This window comes from Doryrhamphus excisus, linkage group LG7 (assembly GCF_037039965.1).
Source record: "Doryrhamphus excisus strain RoL-2023G ecotype Guam linkage group LG7, RoL_Dexc_Guam_v1.1, whole genome shotgun sequence".
In the NCBI taxonomy this organism is placed as follows: domain Eukaryota; kingdom Metazoa; phylum Chordata; class Actinopteri; order Syngnathiformes; family Syngnathidae; genus Doryrhamphus; species Doryrhamphus excisus.
In genome coordinates this window covers 20,971,134-20,992,823 of record NC_136363.1, presented here as the reverse complement: position 1 = coordinate 20,992,823, position 21,690 = coordinate 20,971,134, and the positions used below count along the sequence as shown (strand labels likewise).

At 43.0% G+C, this 21,690-nt stretch overlaps 1 long non-coding RNA gene across 5 annotated transcripts in view; it reads left to right on the top strand.

Moving 5' to 3' along the window:
* LOC144899573 (uncharacterized) overlaps positions 1-21,690 on the top strand; it is a 197,976-nt gene that overhangs the window by 132,392 nt on the left and 43,894 nt on the right. For 4 of the 5 annotated variants that reach the window (XR_013627813.1, XR_013627811.1, XR_013627812.1 and 1 more), the window contains exons 6-7: positions 14,221-14,308; positions 16,398-16,504. This is a non-coding gene — a long non-coding RNA (uncharacterized LOC144899573). Of the gene's footprint in view, positions 1-14,220; positions 14,309-15,378; positions 15,431-16,397; positions 16,505-21,690 lie in introns of all 5 variants that reach the window. The other variant, XR_013627814.1, reaches the window with a different exon arrangement.

The window sequence follows — 21,690 nt, the reverse complement described above, 5'->3', positions numbered from 1 at the left end:
ACTCGATTAACTCAACCCAGGCCCGATCATCCCCAACTTTTTTAACCAAGACCCGAACCTCAAATGAACAAATCCAATCCAATAATCACGTGTGTCACCGACGCGGCTTAAAGAGACCCTGTTGCTACCACCTGACTTGCTAATTAGCGCATTTGGCAACTTCACATGCAAATAAGCAGGAGCAGTGCGAATGTTAGATTGCTTTGTTGTTGCATCACTTTGCACTCCCACTCGGTGTGTTGTTTACTCCTTCATTTATTTAGCAGCTCCTTTGGATCCCACTTCAAAAAGAATACAAAGCCACTGTCCTTGACGAGGAGGGGCGGGAGGGACTCCTGTATGTAAATTGAACAACACAGCAGCAACAGAACCGATGTTGTAATAGCGGTAAGGTGCATTTGTAGCAGTGATGAGTTCAATGTAAACAGGAACTCGAAGTAGAGTCGCTGTTTCTCCATATTGAGAGGAGCCAGATGAGGTGGCTCAGGCATCTGTTAAGGACGCCTCCCCGGGGATGTGTTCAGGGCACTTCCGACCGGTTGGAGGCCTCAGGGAAGACCCAGAACGCATCGGAAGGACTATGTCTCCCAGCTGGCCTGGGAACGCCTCCAGATCCGCCGGGAGGATGCGGCCAAAGCAGCTGGCCAGAAAGAAGCCTGGGGGCTTCCGGTCTTAGGCGGCATGCCAGGGTGGCACGGCTCAGGTGGTGGAGCGGTTGTCTCTCAACCTGAAGGTTACTGGTTTGAGGACTGTGTGGAAGCATCCTTGGGCAAAGCTGTTTATCAATTACCGAATAGGATTCTTCCTGAGACCCAACCTTGGGTGGACATCAGGAGGAACCTAATCAGTGACCGCGCACCCCCAGGAATGAATGACTTTGGTATTTACCATTGTTCTTCATACCGTTGACCTTCATAGAGGTCTTCCCTAAGGAAATGTCAATCAAAATATTGAGCTAAAATGATGAAACCTTAGTTAAGTGTGCTTGTCTAAACTTGAATGACAGATGAAGGGCTGCTTACTTTGCAAACATCTCAGTGTCTTCTTCAGCTTCTCTTATCAAATGATAGAATAAGACTGATTTAAGCTACGGTACTACAGTCGGAATGGATAAGGCTATAACCTGGATGACAACTCCAGTTTGGAATTATTTCTACATTTCTTCCGTAGCTATAAACCGCACAGATATGGCGCCCGACTGTTGGTCCCCGATGGAGGGAATTGATTAGCCTGTGTAAATGTGAGACGGCCTCGATAGCGTTGTGAGCATAAGACAAGGATATACGCTGACCTTTTTGGTAGAGGACGAGAGGTGAGGTTTATTATTCCGACGTACGCTACAGCGAGAAGCGACTGTGTTCGAACGCCCACCCAAAGTAGCGAAGTGGCTAAATGATTAATAATAGCCTGTAGCTTTCATGTGTGATGAGACCACAGGGAATATTTAATGGCCGCTTCGCCGCCGCTGTCTCTGACATCTTTTGGACCGCCGCAACTTTGCGCCACCTGCGGCGAGAACACCCCCGACTCCCCACCCCCTCTCATCCTCCACTCGCTCTTCCCATCATGGCCACCGAGAAAAAGCGCTCCTGGCCAATGAACACATCTGCTGGTTGCATGCATGAGAGTCAGCCATTGCTCATGTGCAATTAGGGATCAGGGTTCTCAAATCAGGATGCATCACACTGCTGCTTTCTTCTCTTAGCTGGAGTCACATGAAAGCAATGCATGCTGCCGCTGGAACGACATGACTGGAAATGGCCGCCATTTGCCGTCAGGGCGCCCCCTATGGGTTGTATGCCGGGAGTAAAAGTACAATTTGTGTGTGTGTGTGGTGAATTTCTGCAAAATATTTAGAAAATTCAAACCTCTTGTTCCGGCGATCAAGTCTGGTGCTTGTGTGTCTCACCGAACATTCCAGTAACATGACCAGTATAGCATTCTACAGTCATTCAGTGTATTTGAATGCACCTTAATAATATTTATATTTTTGGACGGCACGGCGGTCGAGTGGTTAGTGCGCAGACCTCACAGCTAGGAGACCAAGGTTCAATTCCACTCTCAGCCATCTCTGTGTGGAGTTTGCATGTTCTCCCCGTGCATGCGTGGGTTTTCTCCGGTTTCCTCCCACATTCCAAAAACATGCTAGGTGAATTAGCTACTCCAAATTGTCCATAGGTATGAATGGTGTGAATGAAATGATGCTTATTAATGTATCTTTTAGTTGGGAACTGATATTTTCCAGAAACTTAATTAATTGCCAACTCCAAATTGTCCATCGGTGTGAATGGTGTGAATGAAATGATGCTTATAATGTAGCTTTTAGTTGGGAACTGATATTTTCCAGAAACTTAATTGTTAATTAGCAACTCCAAATTGTCCATAAGTATGAATGTGAGTGTGAATGGTTGTTTGTCTATATGTGCCCTGTGATTGGCTGGCCACCAGTCCAGGGTGTACCCCGCCTCTCGCCCCAAGACAGCTGGGATAGGCTCCAGCACCCTCCGCGACCCTCGTGAGGAAAACACGGTAGAAAATGAATGAATGAATGGTTGCTTTAAGCATATGCATATTTTTTGACTAGTAACAGTTCATATTCAAACATGTAACGGCATAATTGACTGCTTCATATATTTTTTCGAGTCTCCAGCTTTGAAAAGTATCTGGAGAAGAACACGTGAACGAGACACTGCACTGCGATAAGTATGGATTTGCGATGATCTCCCGTATAATGTTTCAACTCTGCACCGAAAGGCGAGCGCCACAGTGTTAAGCATAAAGCTGCTTGTTCAACACAATCAATCCTCTTGTCATGCTGCACTGCAGTCGGGCATCCATCATGTTCCACGGCGCGGCGCAAGGTCACTCGGTAATGCGGGGAACTTTTTGCTGCCAAAAAAATCTCACAGATGCTTGTGTTGCATCAATAGTGTGTATACATATACAGTATTCTCTATGGGTGTTTGTGTGTGTGTGTGTGTGTGTTAGTGTGCTTGTGTTGGCATGTATTTTTCTTTCTTGCATTTCCATTCATTGTGCTCAGAGAGCACAAAAAAAGGAGCCTGAGGGAAATCAAAGCAAGCATTTCCTCCTCCCCGTGTTAAAGCAGGACCTTTAATAGGTAGAAGGCCATCCAAGCACTCAGCCTCCGTCCTTTGGACTGTAAACACACATCATGGCCACAACTGCCAGTATCTCCTTTAAGAAAAAATAAGCTCTTTCAAATTTCCATAACACGCATTTATCCTCACGTTGCAGCCGTGTCGCATTCAAAGAGCAAACATTATGAAACACCTCGACGGAGCATGATTTGTCCATAGCGCAAAACGCGTGCAGATTGACCTCTGACACATACTACATTTATTCTAAACACCTCCTTGGCGAAATGCATTTTCTCTATGAAAGATAGCAAATAGAAATGTAGTGTTGATGGAAAAAAGGCTGCAAAATTGCAAACGGCTTCATTACACGTCTGGTTAAATAAGAGACGCGTATACGTCGGGCTTTAGGAAGGTATTAGAATGATACGCTCCTTCCTTCCTTTTGTTAAAAGTTGCTTTACAGTCCATAACAAGACCTACTGGAGCCGTTAAGTGTCATTTTGGTTTTACCACAGTACCCTAAAGGACCGCTTGTCCGACTCCACGTCCCAAGGGAGGCTCGTATGGCGCACTAATAAGCCGAGAACTTGTTTCTGTGCATCCACCGTATGCTTTAATGCAGTGAGCCCCCCCCCCACCCCAACCCCTCAGAGAATATAATGCAACCAGGCCTCCCTGGTATTTTATTTCCATGCTATTCATTTTGCCTTCTGAATTTTGCAGGTTTGAAAAATCTCTTTGGTTTTCATCAAGATGTTGCGCATCCAATCCCATTTTTGCAACCTTATGTTGGGGTGTCACTGCCAGGCCAATAAATAAATAAATAAAATAATAATAATTATGTTACGCTTTTATTTTAATTGACCGTATTTTCTGGACTATAAGTCACTCCGGAGTATAAGTCACATTTTTGCTGGTATTATTATTTATTATTTATTTTCCAAACTACTTGCCCAAAACAGTCATTATGTCCTCTTGGAAGGCAAGTTCTAACAATAAAAGAATAGAGAACAGGCTGAATAGGTGTAAGATATGCTAGCAATGCTTATTCAGCTACATAAAAAATAAACATAAACAGAAAAGATGTCCAGTGTTTATGTAAAATAAACAGTTTTTTCATTTATAAGTCGCTCTGGGGTATAAGTTGCAGGAACAGCCAACCTATGAAAAAAGTGTGATTTATAGTCCGGAAAATACACTATTATTATTATTTTTATTTTATTTTTTTTTACAGCAGAGCATCTATTAATACTCAACACTGTGTAGTGCTGTATGTTCTGCAGTGAAATGGGCAGTCAGGAGCCATTTGTTGGTAGTCTTCTGTCATGAAGATGATGAATGTGGCAGGCCTGTATCTTGTTGAGCCTTATTATATATCAGCTGTTAAGTGGAATATCTCTTTCATTGTCACATTTGGAGGAGTTCAAATTGGCAACTGATACTTGTGAGCGCGTCTGTGGGATTTTCAGTGTAGATTAGCATTGGATAATTATGAATAATCCTACTTTGCGGAAATTTACTCATCACGGTTTGGTCTGGAAGCCATTACTTGTGTATAACGGTTCTTCTGGAAAACAACTTTTGGCTTGTCTATGGGATTTTTGTGTCCATTTGTGAGGTCAGAGGTCACTGATGTTGGCCCAAAGTCATCCAAGCAGGCCTTTCAGGACCAGAGACAGAGAAAATATGACAGAGAAATATGGGCATCCGGTGTCTGGCTTAATAGCGACACATTACCACAGCTTGAGGTGACCTACTTTGTCCATCCAGAGCCGGTTCCAGAGTCCGCTCTCAAAGTGAAAATATTTACCGGCATGCTTTGTGCCACAAGTGGCAAATAAAGGACTCCTCCCACTCGTTCGCAGGTGGAATAGCGTGAATCTCTGTCGAAACATCGGCTTTACCCAAAGTGAAAACATCTCCTCTTTCTTTCATTGAGGTTAATAGTTTCCAGACACGGCGGCCATTAAATTAATTAAAAGCAAAATGGGGCTCGCCACATAACAGAGATGGATGGTCGCTCCAGCAAAGATATTTACAGGTAACTTAATTACATTCACCAAATAAAACACATCTAGGTCACAAAGAGGAGAATTCTAAATAGGCAATTAAGCCGATGGTAAGAGCCTTAATAAGGCAAGCAAAGTACATAAAATGAGTGGAAGTAAGCGAGTGTCAGCGCAAAACGATTTTGCCTAACACCATTCATCATGGGACTAAGTGGTAAGATGGTGTCGAGCTTCTAAATTCTAACAGCATTAATCCCAGATAGCGGCGCTCATAGCAGGCAGAAGGGAAAAAAAATCAATAATGGCAATAATAAGTCATCTATCTGGAAGCCATCCAAATCCTGACTGGCTAATTACGCTTCCCTCATGAATATGCCTCCAGCTTTTTAACAGTGGGAGAAGCGATGAGGAGCCACGGCGGTGGGAGGGGATGGGGCGGGGGGCAGAAGGAAGAGGGGCGACAATAGTGCCGTCGCTCATCCGAATGGCTTTTCGCTCGTCGGTCGGGAGGCGTCTCCGCCGCGACACCGCGTCACCTTCGGGGACAGATGGTGGACGTCCACGTCAGCGGATGTGACAAGTTGGCTTTTTGTCTTAAAATGTGACATGGTCTGAAGGAAGGATGGGGACGGGGTGGGGGTGGGGGGGCGTCATCACATGACTGCTATATTAGTCTGAATTCTTACTGCTGTTATGAACTCATTATAAGTCACAGGTACGTTTTACCGTGTAATAATAATTTGCATGACAACATTTGACTTCATTGTAAACACCCATCAGCTGAGTAGCGCTACATTTGAACTCTCATGCGGCTACTGCCATCAAAAACTAGTAGTAGTTTTTTTTACAACCATAGCTGTTCCACTTTTCTGACCGATAAATGTACTTAGTAGTGGTGTGTCGGTCACGAACAGGTCAAAATAACTTGTTCTTTTTTGTGAACAAAATGAACAGGGTCACCGCCCCAAAAATACCCGTTCAGTCTGTTTCCGTTTCAGTTTGGCTGGAGAGTCGGTTCACCGTTCCTTTTGCAGGACGGGACGCCTCGCTCTGTGGGTGGGTGGGGCTAGCTGACTGAAAGACCAAGACCGAGTGATTGACAGTCACCGTCGGTAACCTTGTTCATTCCGTTCACAAAAAGTTCTTTTGACCCGTTTGTTCATTACCAACACACCACTAGTCGTCACGTGTTGAGTCGGAACGAACGTGAACATGAGTGAACGGACTGACTCAACACAGGGAGAGATCACACGCTAACGACCAATTGACCGAAATGAACGGATCATTTTACTGAATGATTCGGTTCACTGAAATGAACGGTTTTGCCCAACACTGGTAGTTAGAGGCCTTAGATCATTTGATTAAAGGTGAAATCAAGTCCTATGTCATTGGGACCAAGTTTAGACCTAGGTCCCAGTCGTGCCTCATCGTGGTGAAGACGGAGCTGGGCCGGAAGACTTGGTCTACGTTTGAGTCGTGACCGAAACGTGACATTATTGAGAGTACAAGCGACTGAAATGAGTTTCCATACATTGGTTGGTTCAGTGAAAGCTTCAGCTTGTTAGCTATGAAGTAGAGACTTTGGCAATGAAGTCGAAAACGGTCGACCACCTTCCAAATGAGTCGCACTTCCCAGGTTTGTGGACCAGAGAAGATTTTCCATCCTCCGATTTTTGAAGTCCTTCCAACTCCCATGAAACTGCTTTAAAGTTGGGTAGGAAGTAGGAAGTAGAGTTTCTCCTGCCCAGGAGGAATGGGACCCCACCAGCGTGATATATCGAGGTCACCGCAAACGGACAAACCTTTGTCTGGTTTTCTTTGGCGTTCGGCAATGACAGTGTTCTTGCGAGAGTGCTCGGTGCTCTAACCTAATTCTATCCTTTAAGATGAGTATCCCCTTAACTTTAATCCCCAGTTGGAATAGCGGAAAAGCTTCCGTCCCAGAAGTTTCATCCCTCAGGGCTGGATGCCCAAATTGTGTCCGGCCTATAAAGTAATAGCAGGAGTCTCTTCTTCTCTGGGCAGATTACATTTAAGGAATAAAAAAGCATTTCACGTCAAGACAGAGCTTTTAATCCTATGGGTTAGCTCCATCGGCTATAACGTATGAAAGCTGTATAGCTGTCAAACATTTTCAGAGGACTCGACCCCCGTTTCGCTTGACTCGCCCCTCCTTTAGCGCCCGGTGCTTGATGATATTATAGCGTTAGCGAGGCTGCTACTCGCTTGTCTCAGTTGGGAGAACAATGATAACGGCGGAGCTGCACTACAACTAACCTTTTGTAAAGGTCACATATAATCATGAAAAAAGGTTCAGCCGTGACTTAATGGAAATGGCTCACGGAGGATCGTGTTGGCGGGCGGCGGGTTGGCGAGAAAGGGGGGGGGGGGGGGGGGTATAGCGTCACCGATACCGGCCTCCCACAGGATGTATTAAGCACTTGGCACAGATGAAAACGCAAAACACTCTCATCCATCAGCAGGCTGGCTTGTTTCGTATCTCGCTCCCAAGAAACTTCACAACATGCAATAAACATTTGTGTTATCTTCTAAGTCTTTTTTTTAAATGTTAAATATGTGTAAATAGAATTTAAAGTCATAATTACCAGAATTGGAAATTTAATAAAACCATAGGTATGTATGATTTTTGCTCCAAAGAAATTACTATCTGTTTTTTCCACATATTTGACCCTCAGTTGCTAAGAGTCTAGAAACAGGAAACATGCAGCATGCATATTACTAGTGTTCAAATGCAGCCCATCATTTTAAGATTTTGCATTTTGTTTGGTGGTCCTTGAAAGCACCACAGTTTCTCAGAGACATACATTTTTCATGTTATGCGTGGAAAACGGATTATTCGCTATAAAATGTGTTTTTTTGGGCTGCATGGTAGCACTCAGGCCTCACAGCTAGGAAACCCGAGTTCGATTCCACCCTCGGCCATCTCTGTGTGGAGTTCGCACGTTCTCCCCGGGCATGCGTGGGATTTCTCCGGGTACTCCGGTTTCCTCCCACATTCCAAAAACATGCTAGGTTAATTGGTGACTCCAAATTGTCCATAGGTATGAATGGTGTGAATGAAATTATGCTTCTAATGTATCTTTTAGTTCGGAACTGATATTTTCCAGAAACTTTATTGTTAATTAGGACCTCCAAATTGTCCATAGGTATGAATGGTGTGAATGAAATTATGCTTCTAATGTATCTTTTAGTTGGGAACTGATATTTTCCAGAAACTTAATTGTTAATTAGCACCTCCAAATTGTCCATAGGTATGAATGGTGTGAATGAAATTATGCTTATAATGTATCTTTTAGTTGGGAACTGATATTTTCCAGAAACTTAATTGTTAATTGGCGTCTACAAATTGTCCTTAGGCATGAATGGTGTGAATTAAATTATGCTTATAATGTATCTTTTAGTTGGGAACTGATATTTTCCAGAAACTTAATTGTTAATTAGCAACTCCAAATTGTCCATAGGTATGAATGTGAGTGTGAATGGTTGTTTGACTATATGTGCCTTGTGATTGGCTGGCCACCAGTCCAGCTGATGGATGGATGAATGGATAGATGACCCTTGCTGGAAAACCTTTAGACACCCACTTCTGTCTGTGAGCTGTAACGTGTTTTGTAAGTGATAAAGGATCTCCGCCACCCTTAAGACGGCTTGTTAGCTCTCAGAAAAGTAATATCGCAGCGCCCAATATGTAAAGTATAATGACTTATTCATTTATTAATGAATTCTTAATCATTACTCCGGCTCTGCATTTAAATTTGGTGGTCGCCGCCATTACCAATGTATCTTTTACTGTACACGTACAAGTCTTGTCTTTACCTTACCGTGGTGACATTTACAGCTTGTTTTTATTCCCCATGCATGCTTTTAGCTTCAGAAGGGAATGTTTTTTCTTATCATATTTAAGAGGAATAGAACACAGATACCACGTTTTGTTGTGCAATCTGTTTTTTGCAATGTGCATGTGGACAGAACATATGGAAATAATGTGTTTTTTTCCATATTTGTAACCTGGATCTTCAGTTAATGCCATCGTTATCATGTTGCTTTTATACAAACCATCAATAATATTGCGGTTATTACCAAACCCTTACATGTGGACAGGTCCTAACTGAGAAACCTAGTGGTTTTCAACCATCCCCACCACTCGCACATCCAGGTAAGCATATTGCTAATTGGACCCATGGTCATCCCAAGTAGTTGGTAGAAGCCAAGCGCCATCTGTGTATGAATTCACATCGTCGTTGACGGCGGCGCGATAATGCCAGACTCGGCAAACTACTCTGCCCGCAAATGATCATTAGGCTCAAAGAGCTGTTGGGGGAATATATATATTTTTTTCCCTTCTTCCCCCTCTGTCATTACGAAGTGCATATCTGCGCAGGCATGAAGCGCACGGCGCACACTAAAGCACTCCTTCAAAAGAACTGGCCTGATACAATAAAGGAAGACTGCGGGAGAGAAAATGTAATTGGGCCGTGCAAGATTGAGTCCAAAAAGAATCCCTGATGTGTTTGTCCGCTCGCCGCCTTACATTTTGTCAGGTGGACAAAGTTGTCAATCAAGGCGGCAAAAGCTATTTTATGTCGTCAATAGGACGGAGGCGCCGTCGCCTCCTTCTATACAGGGCGAGAGATTAAAGTAGGCCAAGCAGAGAGGAGGTAATTTTCTGGGCTGACGTATTGACACTAAGACTCGATCATCTCCAGTATTGTATTGCCGGTCCGCGCCGAGGAATGCTGCGACTTTCCGGGCCTTATTTCTTTCCCAAGCCATAATGAGAAGGTAGAGGGGATTACCGAGGTGTTTGCTTGTATTGGGAACACACCAATCAACATTCAAATGACTGGGATTTGCCTCAGAACTCTGAGATTTGACTTTACGAGAACCGCAGATGTGGTTCACCGAATTGTTGTCAGGTGTCACCCAAGCCGCATTTTGGAGACCGATAGAATCCGACCAGATAGAAAGTTATTAACAGATTTGACTTCACGAGAACCGCAGATGTGGTTTACCGAATTGTTGTCAGGTGTCACCCAAGCCACATTTTGGGGACCGATAGAATCCGACCGATGACTTCACGAGAACCGCAGATGTAGTTTACCGAATTGTTGTCAGGTGTCACCCAAGCCACATTTTGAGGACCGATAGAATCCAACCGATGACTTCACGAGAACCGCAGATGTGGTTTACCGAATTGTTGTCAGGTCTCACCCGAGCCGCATTTTGGAGACCGATGGAATCCGACCAGATAGAAAGTTATTAACAGATTTGACTTCACGAGAACCGCAGATGTGGTTTACCGAATTGTCAGGTGTCACCCAAGCTGCATATTGGGGACCGATAGAATCCGACTGATGACTTCACAAGAACCGCAGATGTGGTTTACCGAATTGTTGTCAGGTCTCACCCAAGCCGCATTTTGGAGACCGATAGAATCCGACCAGATAGAAAGTTATTAACAGATTTGACTTCACGAAAACCGCAGATGTGGTTTACCGAATTGTTGTCAGGTGTCACCCAAGCCACATTTTGGGGACCGATAGAATCCGACCGATGACTTCACGAGAACCGCAGATGTGGTTTACCGAATTGTTGTCAGGTCTCACCCAAGCCGCATTTTGGAGACCGATAGAATCCGACCAGATAGAAAGTTATTAACAGATTTGACTTCACGAAAACCGCAGATGTGGTTTACCGAATTGTTGTCAGGTGTCACCCAAGCCACATTTTGGGGACCGATAGAATCCGACCGATGACTTCACGAGAACCGCAGATGTGGTTTACCGAATTGTTGTCAGGTCTCACCCAAGCCGCATTTTGGAGACCGATAGAATCCGACCAGATAGAAAGTTATTAACAGATTTGACTTCACGAGAACCGCAGATGTGGTTTACCGAATTGTTGTCAGGTGTCACCCAAGCCACATTTTGGAGACCGATAGAATCCGACCGATGACTTCACGAGAACCGCAGATGTGGTTCACCGAATTGTTGTCAGGTGTCACCCAAGCCGCATTTTGGAGACCGATAGAATCCGACCAGATAGAAAGTTATTAACAGATTTGACTTCACGAGAACCGCAGATGTGGTTTACCGAATTGTTGTCAGGTGTCACCCAAGCCACATTTTGGGGACCAATAGAATCCGACCGATGACTTCACGAGAACCGCAGATGTGGTTTACCGAATTGTTGTCAGGTCTCACCCAAGCCGCATTTTGGAGACCGATAGAAAGTTATGAACAGATTTGACTTCACGAGAACCGCAGATGTGGTTTACCGAATTGTTGTCAGGTGTCACCCAAGCCACATTTTGGAGACCGATAGAATCCGACCGATGACTTCACGAGAACCGCAGATGTAGTTTACCAAATTGTTGTCAGGTGTCACCCAAGCTGCATATTGGGGACCGATAGAATCCGACTGATGACTTCACAAGAACCGCAGATGTGGTTTACCGAATTGTTGTCAGGTCTCACCCAAGCCGCATTTTGGAGACCGATGGAATCCGACCAGATAGAAAGTTATTAACAGATTTGACTTCACGAGAACCGCGGATGTGGTTTACCGAATTGTTGTCAGGTCTCACCCAAGCTGCATTTTGGGGACCAATAGAATCTGACCAGTTAGAAAGTTAACAGATTTGACTTCACGAGAACCGCAGATGTGGTTTACCGAATTCAGGTCTCACCCAAGCCGCATTTTGGAGACCGATAGAATCCGACCAGATAGAAAGTTATTAACAGAACATAAGACGAGATATGTTATCATGACTTTCGTATGTTTATTTTGACACTTTTTGGACTTCCTGTTCAGTCACTTTAGCCACCCAAACAAACCGAAACAAGCGTGAATGCAGCCAAGTCCGGCTATCAATCAAACTATAGAAAACTAAAATATGGTAACGGTTTTATTTCATTTGAACATGCATCAGATTACAATTGAATGCATCACATAATCAGTTGACAGTTCCCCATGTCCAAAAGGAGTAGGAAGAAGAAAAGCTTATTAAATCTGGTACTTTTACAATCAGTAACTGTTACATTTGTTCACTTCCTGCTTTCCATAATACAGTTTGTTTTTTTTTTTTTTTTTTTTTTTTTTAAATGATGTACCTAGTACCGAAGTACACCATTAAAGGAGTGAAAAATGACTTGACAAAAAAGAGGTATGGACTTGGAGTATACACGGCATCGTCTTATATGCGGGTCAATGCGTTATTCCTGATGTGAGTTTCCTCTGGAAGTCTTAGGAACAATACCGGGAGACAAGAGCGGTGCGGCATAAAACCCTCTTAGCCGGTCTGAATCCGTGTAAGTGGTTAAGAGGCGTTAAGTATTCATGGCATGAATATTCTATCAAAAGTGTCCGGGCAACAGAGTGATGACAAGCTCTTAAACAGCAGAACTTGCAAGCCGAGCATGTTGAGTCAAAGGCTCCTCTAATCTATTATGCCTCCGATAGGTGAACAAAAGTATCACTACTCTACTCTATTACTGTCCGCCGTTTAATGATCATGTCAGCATTTCCGTTCAAAGGCTTCACTTCTGATCCCCCCCCCCCCCCCCTTCTTCCCTCTACTTATTTGAATTCCCTTGAACTAGAAAATGGATCTTCTTCCCCCCTTTCGTTGTCTATTGAGGAAAGTGAGACCGGGAAGTGCTTTTGGAAAGGAATTTTGATTAAGGACATAAAAGAATGAGAAGTTCAGCGGAAAATGGTGAGGCTTGGGGAAATTCCGGATGGCGGTAATGGGTTTGTCCGTTTGTTCTTTGGCGGTCTTAGCCCGGCTGGGTGGCAATGCCGATAACATGAAAGTGTCAGATCGGTCTCTATCGGAATGCATAAAACGTTCCAGGGAGATGTCCAAAAAAAAGCTCAATAATTCCACGGCGAGGATTAGCTCCTGATGTCTTTCTCGGCGTTGTTTGCAAGTTTGATCGGGACCAACTTAAACGGACACTTTTATCTCTCACCTCGTCCGCGCTAACCTTGAACGGCTTCCCGTTAAATTCCCCGAGTCTGACAAGTATCCATTTTGGCCCGGAGGGAGCTGAAGATAATGAATCAATTGTTGCCTTTATCCACGATCCAAAGCTATGATAGCTGAGAACGCCGCCAAGCTCCGGGGAGGGACACGGCCGACGGGGGAAAGTCGAGGTCACCGCAACAATTTGTGTCCGACACTCGGCTCCTTAATCACGCCGCTGTAAAAGTGCTAAACAGCGCTAATATTTCTGATTTAATGCATTCGCGCCTCCTGACTCTCCTCTGCCGTCGTTAATAAAACATTCCCGCCGGCACAAGGCCTCATCGTTAAACCGGGGAAAAAAACGACTTTCTGCCATTGCTAATGTGACACAGCTAAATATTCTGATTTAAGGCTTTTTATACGCGTGGGTTTTGCTCGCGCCCATATTAACATCTCTTTCAACGACAGTAGAATAAACATTTGTCGGGAGAAGTCTTAAACGCCATAAAAAGCTATAGGAACTCGGCAAAGTGTGTGTGTGTGGGGGGGGGGGGGGGTCATCAAGTTGAATTAATCTATTATGTACACGGCCGAACGTAGCAAAGCGAGTCACTCCCTTGAAGGACTGCAAGCGCCGCACTTTCTAACTCGGAATTTACATCCGCGCCATGCAATATTAACACCTTTACATTCCGTGTTATCACGGTGAGGGATGCTTCCGTGCAGAATTCCAGACCGCTGGCCATGATGTTACGGTCATCGACTGGGTTGCCGTCTGCCATGTTCGGTTACAGCGACATACATCGCATCGCCCCGTAATGTACTTGATGGTCGTGCAGGGTCGCCGTAACGTTCAAGTGGGGAATTTTCCGTGAAAATCCTTGTTGTCCCAAAGTTTCAACAGAAATGTAACGGGAAATAACACATATGTGCATCGTACACAGAAACCCACTCCTAACTTTGACATATTCCATGTTAAGGTATGGTGGTTTTCCACTGATAGTCATGTGATGCCAGGATGATGTTCAGCTTGAAATGTTTCAAAAATGCGATGCCGAACTTCTCCTGGCTTTCCGAACATCCGTATTCATTCCGTGTTTTTGTCCCCTTTTGTGTGCAGGACGTTGGCGTTATGCAAACGCAGTCAGCTGTCGCTCGCAAGGCACTCTAAAAAGGAACCCTGCCGAGATAAGCCTGCTAAAAACTCGGTGAGTAAAGCGTCCACTTTCCAAACCCTGAAGGCACCTTGGGGGGGTGGGTGGGGGGGGGCTTGTACGTGATTCTCACTTTCAAAACTAATAGTATGAACCTAGACCAGTTTTTTGATCACCGGAATTGCAAGGTTGACGGGAGTCATTTTCAATCCTACGGGGGAAAGTGAAACAGGGGTGGGCAAACTACGGCCCGGGGGCCACATCCGGCCCGCCAAGTGTTTGAATACGGCCCATCCGTTCTTTCATTTGATGGTTTTTATCAATTTAGTTATTTGATGTGGTCTGTTGTATACAAAGTCCTCCTGAAAAAATAATAATAATAATAATAATAATAATAATAATTATTATTATTATTATTATTATTATTATTATTATTATTATTATTATTATTATTATTATTATTATTATTATTATTATTATTATTATTATTATTATTATTATTATTATTATTATTATTATTATATTATTATTATTATTATTATTATATTATTATTATTATATATTTTTATTTATTTATTTATTTATTATATGTCCTTATTTAATAACGATAATAATGTATCCTTATTATTATTATTATTATTATCATCATCATTATTATTATTATCATCATTATTACAACCATTATTACATTAGTGTAATGTGATCTGCTATTATTATTTATTATTTTATATTTATATTTAAATATTTTATATATATATTATTATATATAATTATATAATAATATATATAATTTTTATATATATATATTACATTATTATTATTACTGTTAGTATATTATTATTATTACTATTATGAATATATATATACATTATTTAAATATAATAAATAAATAATATAAATAAATAAAACAAATATAAAATTATACATAATAATAGCAGATTGCATGACACTTTTACACATACAATAATACCAGGTGGACTGTTAGGTGTAAAATATATATTCTGCCCCCGCCCCCCACGGCATTTTTGCTAAATCAATGCGCCCCGCGAGTCAAAAAGTTTTCCCACCCCTGATTTAGATGACAGTGAATGCAGCATTTTAAGGCTTGTCTGTCCCAATCAAAGCCTGAATTGCAGGAGAACAACAACACAATCAAGCATTCTCCAAAGCCAAAAGGTACCCCACACCTGCACCGATGAGGAACAAACACTTGGCTGCGGTATCAGCGGGGGGGTTGAGGGGGGGGTGCAGAGCTGGATGCTCAATTGGAAGCAGGTGCGGCGTAAAGACCTAATCACATTTGCGGCTCATTACCCGGCGACTGTGTGCACATATTTGCCTCTCTGTGTCCTTATTAATCAAGCGCAGGCAAACCTAAGTGCTCCCCTCCACTTTTCCACATGACTTGCGACGAGCAACAGTAGGTCACGGCAACCTGATGAGACCACCTGCTGCCCCCCCCCCCCGCCCGCTTCCCGCTTGCATGCATGCATGCATGCGTCGCCACACCTGCGACGCCAGCACTCATCATTTCTCACTTGACCTCCAAACGCGCGCCAATTGAAAGAGCATCTGCATTTTCGACGCCTGATTGTCGCCGCCAACACCTGCACTTGAGCTCTAATCGCCAGTACGTGCGTTTCTGTTTGTCTATTTTTATTGATGCACCTTCAAGGTGTGCCAATATTAGGATTACGCTATTACTTCACTTAAATAGGAAGCGAACAACCCAACGACAAGTAAGTAAACATATATAAATATGTCGGCCATTTTGAAGAACACAAAAGTTTGAAATAAATAAATACATAAATAAATAAATGAATGGCGACGGTAGAATGATTTGTTCAGATGAGAGGAGAACTTTCTAAAAATGTGCACAAATTGCTGCTTTTAATTAAAACGAGCAGCGTGAGCGGCTGCTGCGGTGCGAGACGTCCAAATGGAAAACTCTACACGCGCATGAAAGGAAAAGGAGGCTGCCGTCCTTCGTGGATTGGTAGAGGAGGAGGTGATAAAAATAGTCTGTAATAGATTAGGAGAATTTGGAAGAACATCTTTCCATGTAAGCAGTCTTGTTTGTTTTTTTGTTGTTTTTTTTTTGTCCTGCTGGGCTTTCATTGTCCCCGCGTTATCTTCCATGCAGCGCCTGTTCCCAAGGACCACGGGTTCCCGTCCCAGCGTGGCCCTGGAGACCAACATGGCAGCCGCTGTAAGTGGGACAGGAAGCCTCAGAGACCCTCGAGAAGGAAGGTGAGTAAAACAATAGAAAAGCGTATGAATATTTCATTGCGTCTTCACAGTTTGCTGTCCAAACTCAAAAAGACAATTTTCCTTTTGTGTGTCACTTTCATCCCCGTGTAAACAACGAGACCGTGGGAGATTTAACCTTTGACCGACGTGTCCTTGGAGGGTTCTATTCGCCACTCGAGCAGTCGTACTTTTTGTTGGTTCGACGTTGCAGCCGCACTGTTGATTGCCTCGTAAAAGTTGGCTTTTTTCCGCTGTTCAAACTTGGACTTTTACATTGACGTGTTCCGTTTTGTTGAACTACAGCTAACAGAGCAACACAACCAATGTTGCAGTGGTGCGAAGCAGCAAACTGCTTAGTAGTACTAATTTACTAAAAGAGTATATTTTGTCAACAACAGTACGGCAAATGTGGCTGTGTAGCAACACTTTAAAGCGCATGCAGAGGTAGATGAGGTTGCCAGATGTTGGCTACATGGGCATTAGTAACGTGTGTACCGCACAACGGCAACAGAACCACTGTTGTAATAGCGATAAGAGGCATAACACCAACACCACAAAGAGAAGTAACATTTTAAAGTGCATGCAGAGGAAGATGAGGTTGCCAGATGTTGGCTACATGGGCATTAGTAACAGGTATACCGCACAACACAACGGCAACAGAACCACTGTTGTAATCGTGATAAGAGGCATGAGAATCACGCCAACAAAAGAGGAGTAACATTTTAAAGTGTTGCAGAGGATGATGAAGTTGCCAGATGCTGGCCACATGGGCATTAGTAATGGGTATACCGCACAACACAACGGCAACAGAACCACTGTTGTAATTGTGATAAGAGGCATGAGAATAACACCAATAAAACAAAGAGGAGTAACATTTTAAAGTGCATGCAGAGGTAGATGAGGTTGCCAGATGCTGGCCACATGGGCATTATGGGTATTATGGGTTACAGAACCACTGTTGTAATCGTGATAAGAGGTATGAGAATCACACCAGCAAAAGAGGGGTAACATTTTAAAGTGCATGCAGAGGTAGATGAGGTTGCCAGATGCTGGCCACATGGGCATTATGGGTATTATGGGTTACAGAACCACTGTTGTAATTGTGATAAGAGGCATGAGAATCAAAACAAAGAGGAGTAACATTTTAAAGTACATGCAGAGGTAGATGAGGTTGCCAGATGCTGGCCACATGAACATTATGGGTATTATGGGTAACAGAACCACTGTTGTAATCGTGATAAGAGGCATGAGAATCAAAACAAAGAGGAGTAACATTTTAAAGTGCATGCAGAGGTAGATGAGGTTGCCAGATGCTGGCCACATGGGCATTATGGGTATTATGGGTAACAGAACCACTGTTGTAATCGTGGTAAGAGGCATGAGAATCACACCAACAAAAGAGGAGTAACATTTTAAAGTGCATGCAGAGGTAGATAATGCCTTTTGGAATGCTAGTTCTAATGCAGCTACTGCCATCTTGTGGACCACATAGTCAGGTATATTGAACAGGTATATTGCACAGTATATGATATATGACTTTGTATGTTGTATAATATGTATAATATTTCTTAACGTGCTCAAAAATTCAATACATATATTTCATAAATTAATTTAAAAATAGGATCAATTTCCATACGTACGGTGCTGAAATGTGTGGACATTATATATGAGTAATACTAAGGCGATAATAAACATCGAACGGATGTCAGAATAGCAGCCCGTGACCAGTGTGACCCCCCCGCCACCCCCCACCACAACAATAAGCAGCAATTATTCCATCCAATCATGTGTTGCAGACTTTATTAGTAAACAACCGAACAAGTGCTTGTGGACTTTCTACCTGCATTCGGCGCTCTGCAACCTTGGGGGGGTGGGGGGGTTGGTGGGGGGGGCGTCACAAGCCGAATCGCTATCAGTCTCATTCTTATTCAAATTACATCAGGCCGCCTCATAAACATAGCATTAGATTATGCAAATGAGAGGTCTGCTTCTATTTCCATCTAATTCCTTTTGGGAGACGTTTAATTTCAAGCACAAGCGGAAATAAATAAAGAAAGGCAGCAAAAAAACAAAGCTGCAGCATCAGGTGTTTGCCAAGGCTATTGTGTAAATTTAGCCAAGGCAAAGTGAATAATAATCACTCCATTTGAGGATGTGCACTCAATCAGTCATCAGTGAACACTTCATTAGGACTTTAATCGTCTTTTAAATATGGAAGAGTCTTGACTGGGAGCTGCTTGTCAGTCAGTGTTTGTGTAGCCGCTACATCGTATTACCGCTAATGACCTTCATCACCTTTATTAGCATTGCACAGCTGCAGTTTACTTATTATTATTATTATTATTTACTGCGGCTACACCTATTGTGCATGTAATCATGCATTATTCAATAACATCTATCTTACAGAGACAGAGATAGTCAACTTGGAAAAAATATAATTGCTTATTCTCAAGCTAACTGCTAAGTTGTTGGAGTGTTTGTCATGTTTACGTTCATCTGACGTCATCTCGTTTACGGGCTAATTGTCAACAGCGAGTGAGAGACGGCCGTCGGCGACGTTTTTTTTTTTTTTTTACAACTTTCCGAGCACAATTGAAACTAAATGGCCCCTGAAAAGAGGAAGCGAGACGAAAGCGCACCTTTAAAGTCACGCCTTCCTGAACTCTAATTAAGACTTAGAGTCATAAAAACATTAAAAAAAAAAAAAAAAAGATGGGGTTTATGGAGGAGTGAAGCGCCCCACCTTCTGTTGTTGAACTTGTGGTACTTTCCTGGGCCACTAAGCTAAAGTTGTGAAACTAATCAGGATCAGCTAACTGGCTCGTTAGGAAAAAGTAAACACTGCTAACGCTGCTAATGTGCATCAGCATTGGTCGTGTGCTGGGTCAAAGCAACTTGAACGTATGAACGGTGGGGTCCTTATCGAGCCATGTCATGTGAGTACTGCGTGATTGATGTAAACGTTCGTGGAGATGTAAGCTCCAACGTACATCACGATCCAGCTGACCCGAGTACTACCTATTCTTGGAATTTTGCAGCTTGCGCTCCATCACGAATACGAACTATTACTAATTTAAAAAAAAACATGAACTATGTATCCTCTGGCTCCCTCTAGTGGTCAGAGGCAGGTGAATGCATCAGCTTTGAATCCAATTGCATTATATAGGAAGAGGTTAAAATATGTATTTTTATGAGTCAGTCCCGTGCACCACAATATGACATTTTATGTGTGACTTATATATATGTTCAAATCACTTTTTTTTCTCCATAAATTTAGTGGGTGTGGCTTAAACACCGGAAATTATGGTATATTGTGTATATTATTGGGTATATTAATAAGTCTTATATGGCTTATTGTCGGGTAATATGACTGTAAAGGTGACTGTAGGGGTGCTATTCCATGCCTACAGGGCTCTAATGTTGTAATTTGTATTTAGTAGGTTGTAAGCAAGTACAAAATTGTTTGTTTATAAAAAAAAAATTGTGGAAATTCACTTACCACGGTCAGATCTTGAATTAATTAACTGTGATAAATGAGGGAATATTGTAGTTATTTATAAATTTTATTTTTGTTTATGTTAAGCATGTCAGGAGTGTATTAATTTGATTTATATTATTTTTTTTAATAGGGAAAAATGCCTTTTTTGTTTTTCTGACCTTGGATTGGATGTAGGAGGCTAAAAGAGTGAGGCAAAAGAAACAAAAAAACGCAAGCAAAGGCAACAATACTAAAGAGTACTTAGCTTAAGAGAGTACAGACAACAAAAAAAAAAAACAAACATTTGCAAACATCAGCATCCTTTTGACCTTGACTTCTTGACTCTCGACAAAAAAAAAAAAAAAACACATTTCCCAAAAGAATTGTCCCTCAAGACAACATTTACTGAAATCTTTTATCTGTAGGGAAGGAACACGAATAAACAGCTTCTTTCATCGGCGGCGGCCATTTATGAGTCTTATTTCTGCGACTGTGCCTGAACTATCTCTCCAAAACGTAATGCAACACTTTAAAGCGCTATAAATAAAACATGGCTGCCTGTAAAAACGCCACAGTCCGGAATGGTTGACATTATATTGTGAATCAGTCTATCACGCCGGAGCTATTTAGTATTTGACAGCGACGGAATACGAATGAGACGGGAGCCCATAGGATGCTGCGGCAATGCTATGTGGCAAAAGTGTCGGGGAAATGAGATGCAAATGGCTTGAAGGAAATGTTCCATTCCAATAACATTCCCCCTTTGCCGTCATATCGACTGCTTGCTAGATAAAGACGGCGGGAAAAAAGTAAAAAACTGAATGTGATTAAGAGAAATAATCATCGCCTTCATTAAAATGCAGTGCGACTTCTGCATCGACTCCCAATGTAAACAAATGTTCCTGTACTGTAAACCACTTGGGTGGTGGTGATGGTGGTGGTGGGGGAGGGGGGGTTTGGGTTGGTGCCGTGATGCTGTTTACTTTCCCGTCGAAGGAGGCGGGCGCCATCTGTGAAGTTCTCAGTAAATCAGTCAGCAGACGAGCGGCAAATAAGCCTCTCAGCGATCCGCCTTTCAGCCGGACTCCAGTCTGGCTCTCTTATTAGTGTCACCGAGGCCCGCCGCAGTCCAGCTGTGGGACGTCTTAGCAGCCTTCCCCCGCGTCAGTCCTACTTAGAGGACGCCGGCGTGGAGCTGAAGTGGCGGGAAGTAATCTTGACAAGTCTTCACGTTGATGATTTCCAATTAGGGAATACCGAGGATGTCTCTTATCAGACATGGCGTCACGCCGACTCAGATGTTACTTTAAGGGTACAGTTTCTGGATCTTCATTGCTTTGGTCTGATCTACACAGAAGACGGACAGAATGTCAACAAAAGATGCATTTTTAACGGAATATATCCAACTTCCGATCCGAATATCCATTTATTCCGTCCTTTTATTTCCGTCTGTTAGCATCCATCAGTCCGCCCGTCTCCGCTCTCACTCCCCCCCCCCCAATGTCTGATTGCGAATCAGACGGCTACTTCTCAACAATAGAACCTCTTCAGCGGCTTTTACATCCTATTAGGATTTTGTTTTTGTCATTCCGGAATCAAAGCCTAGCAAATGCCGGGGCTTTGTGTATAATTTGCGGGCCAATTTAGCGCAATATTCTTCTGTGCGAGACAAGTGGAGCGCTGCGATGATACTTCATCAACGCTTTGA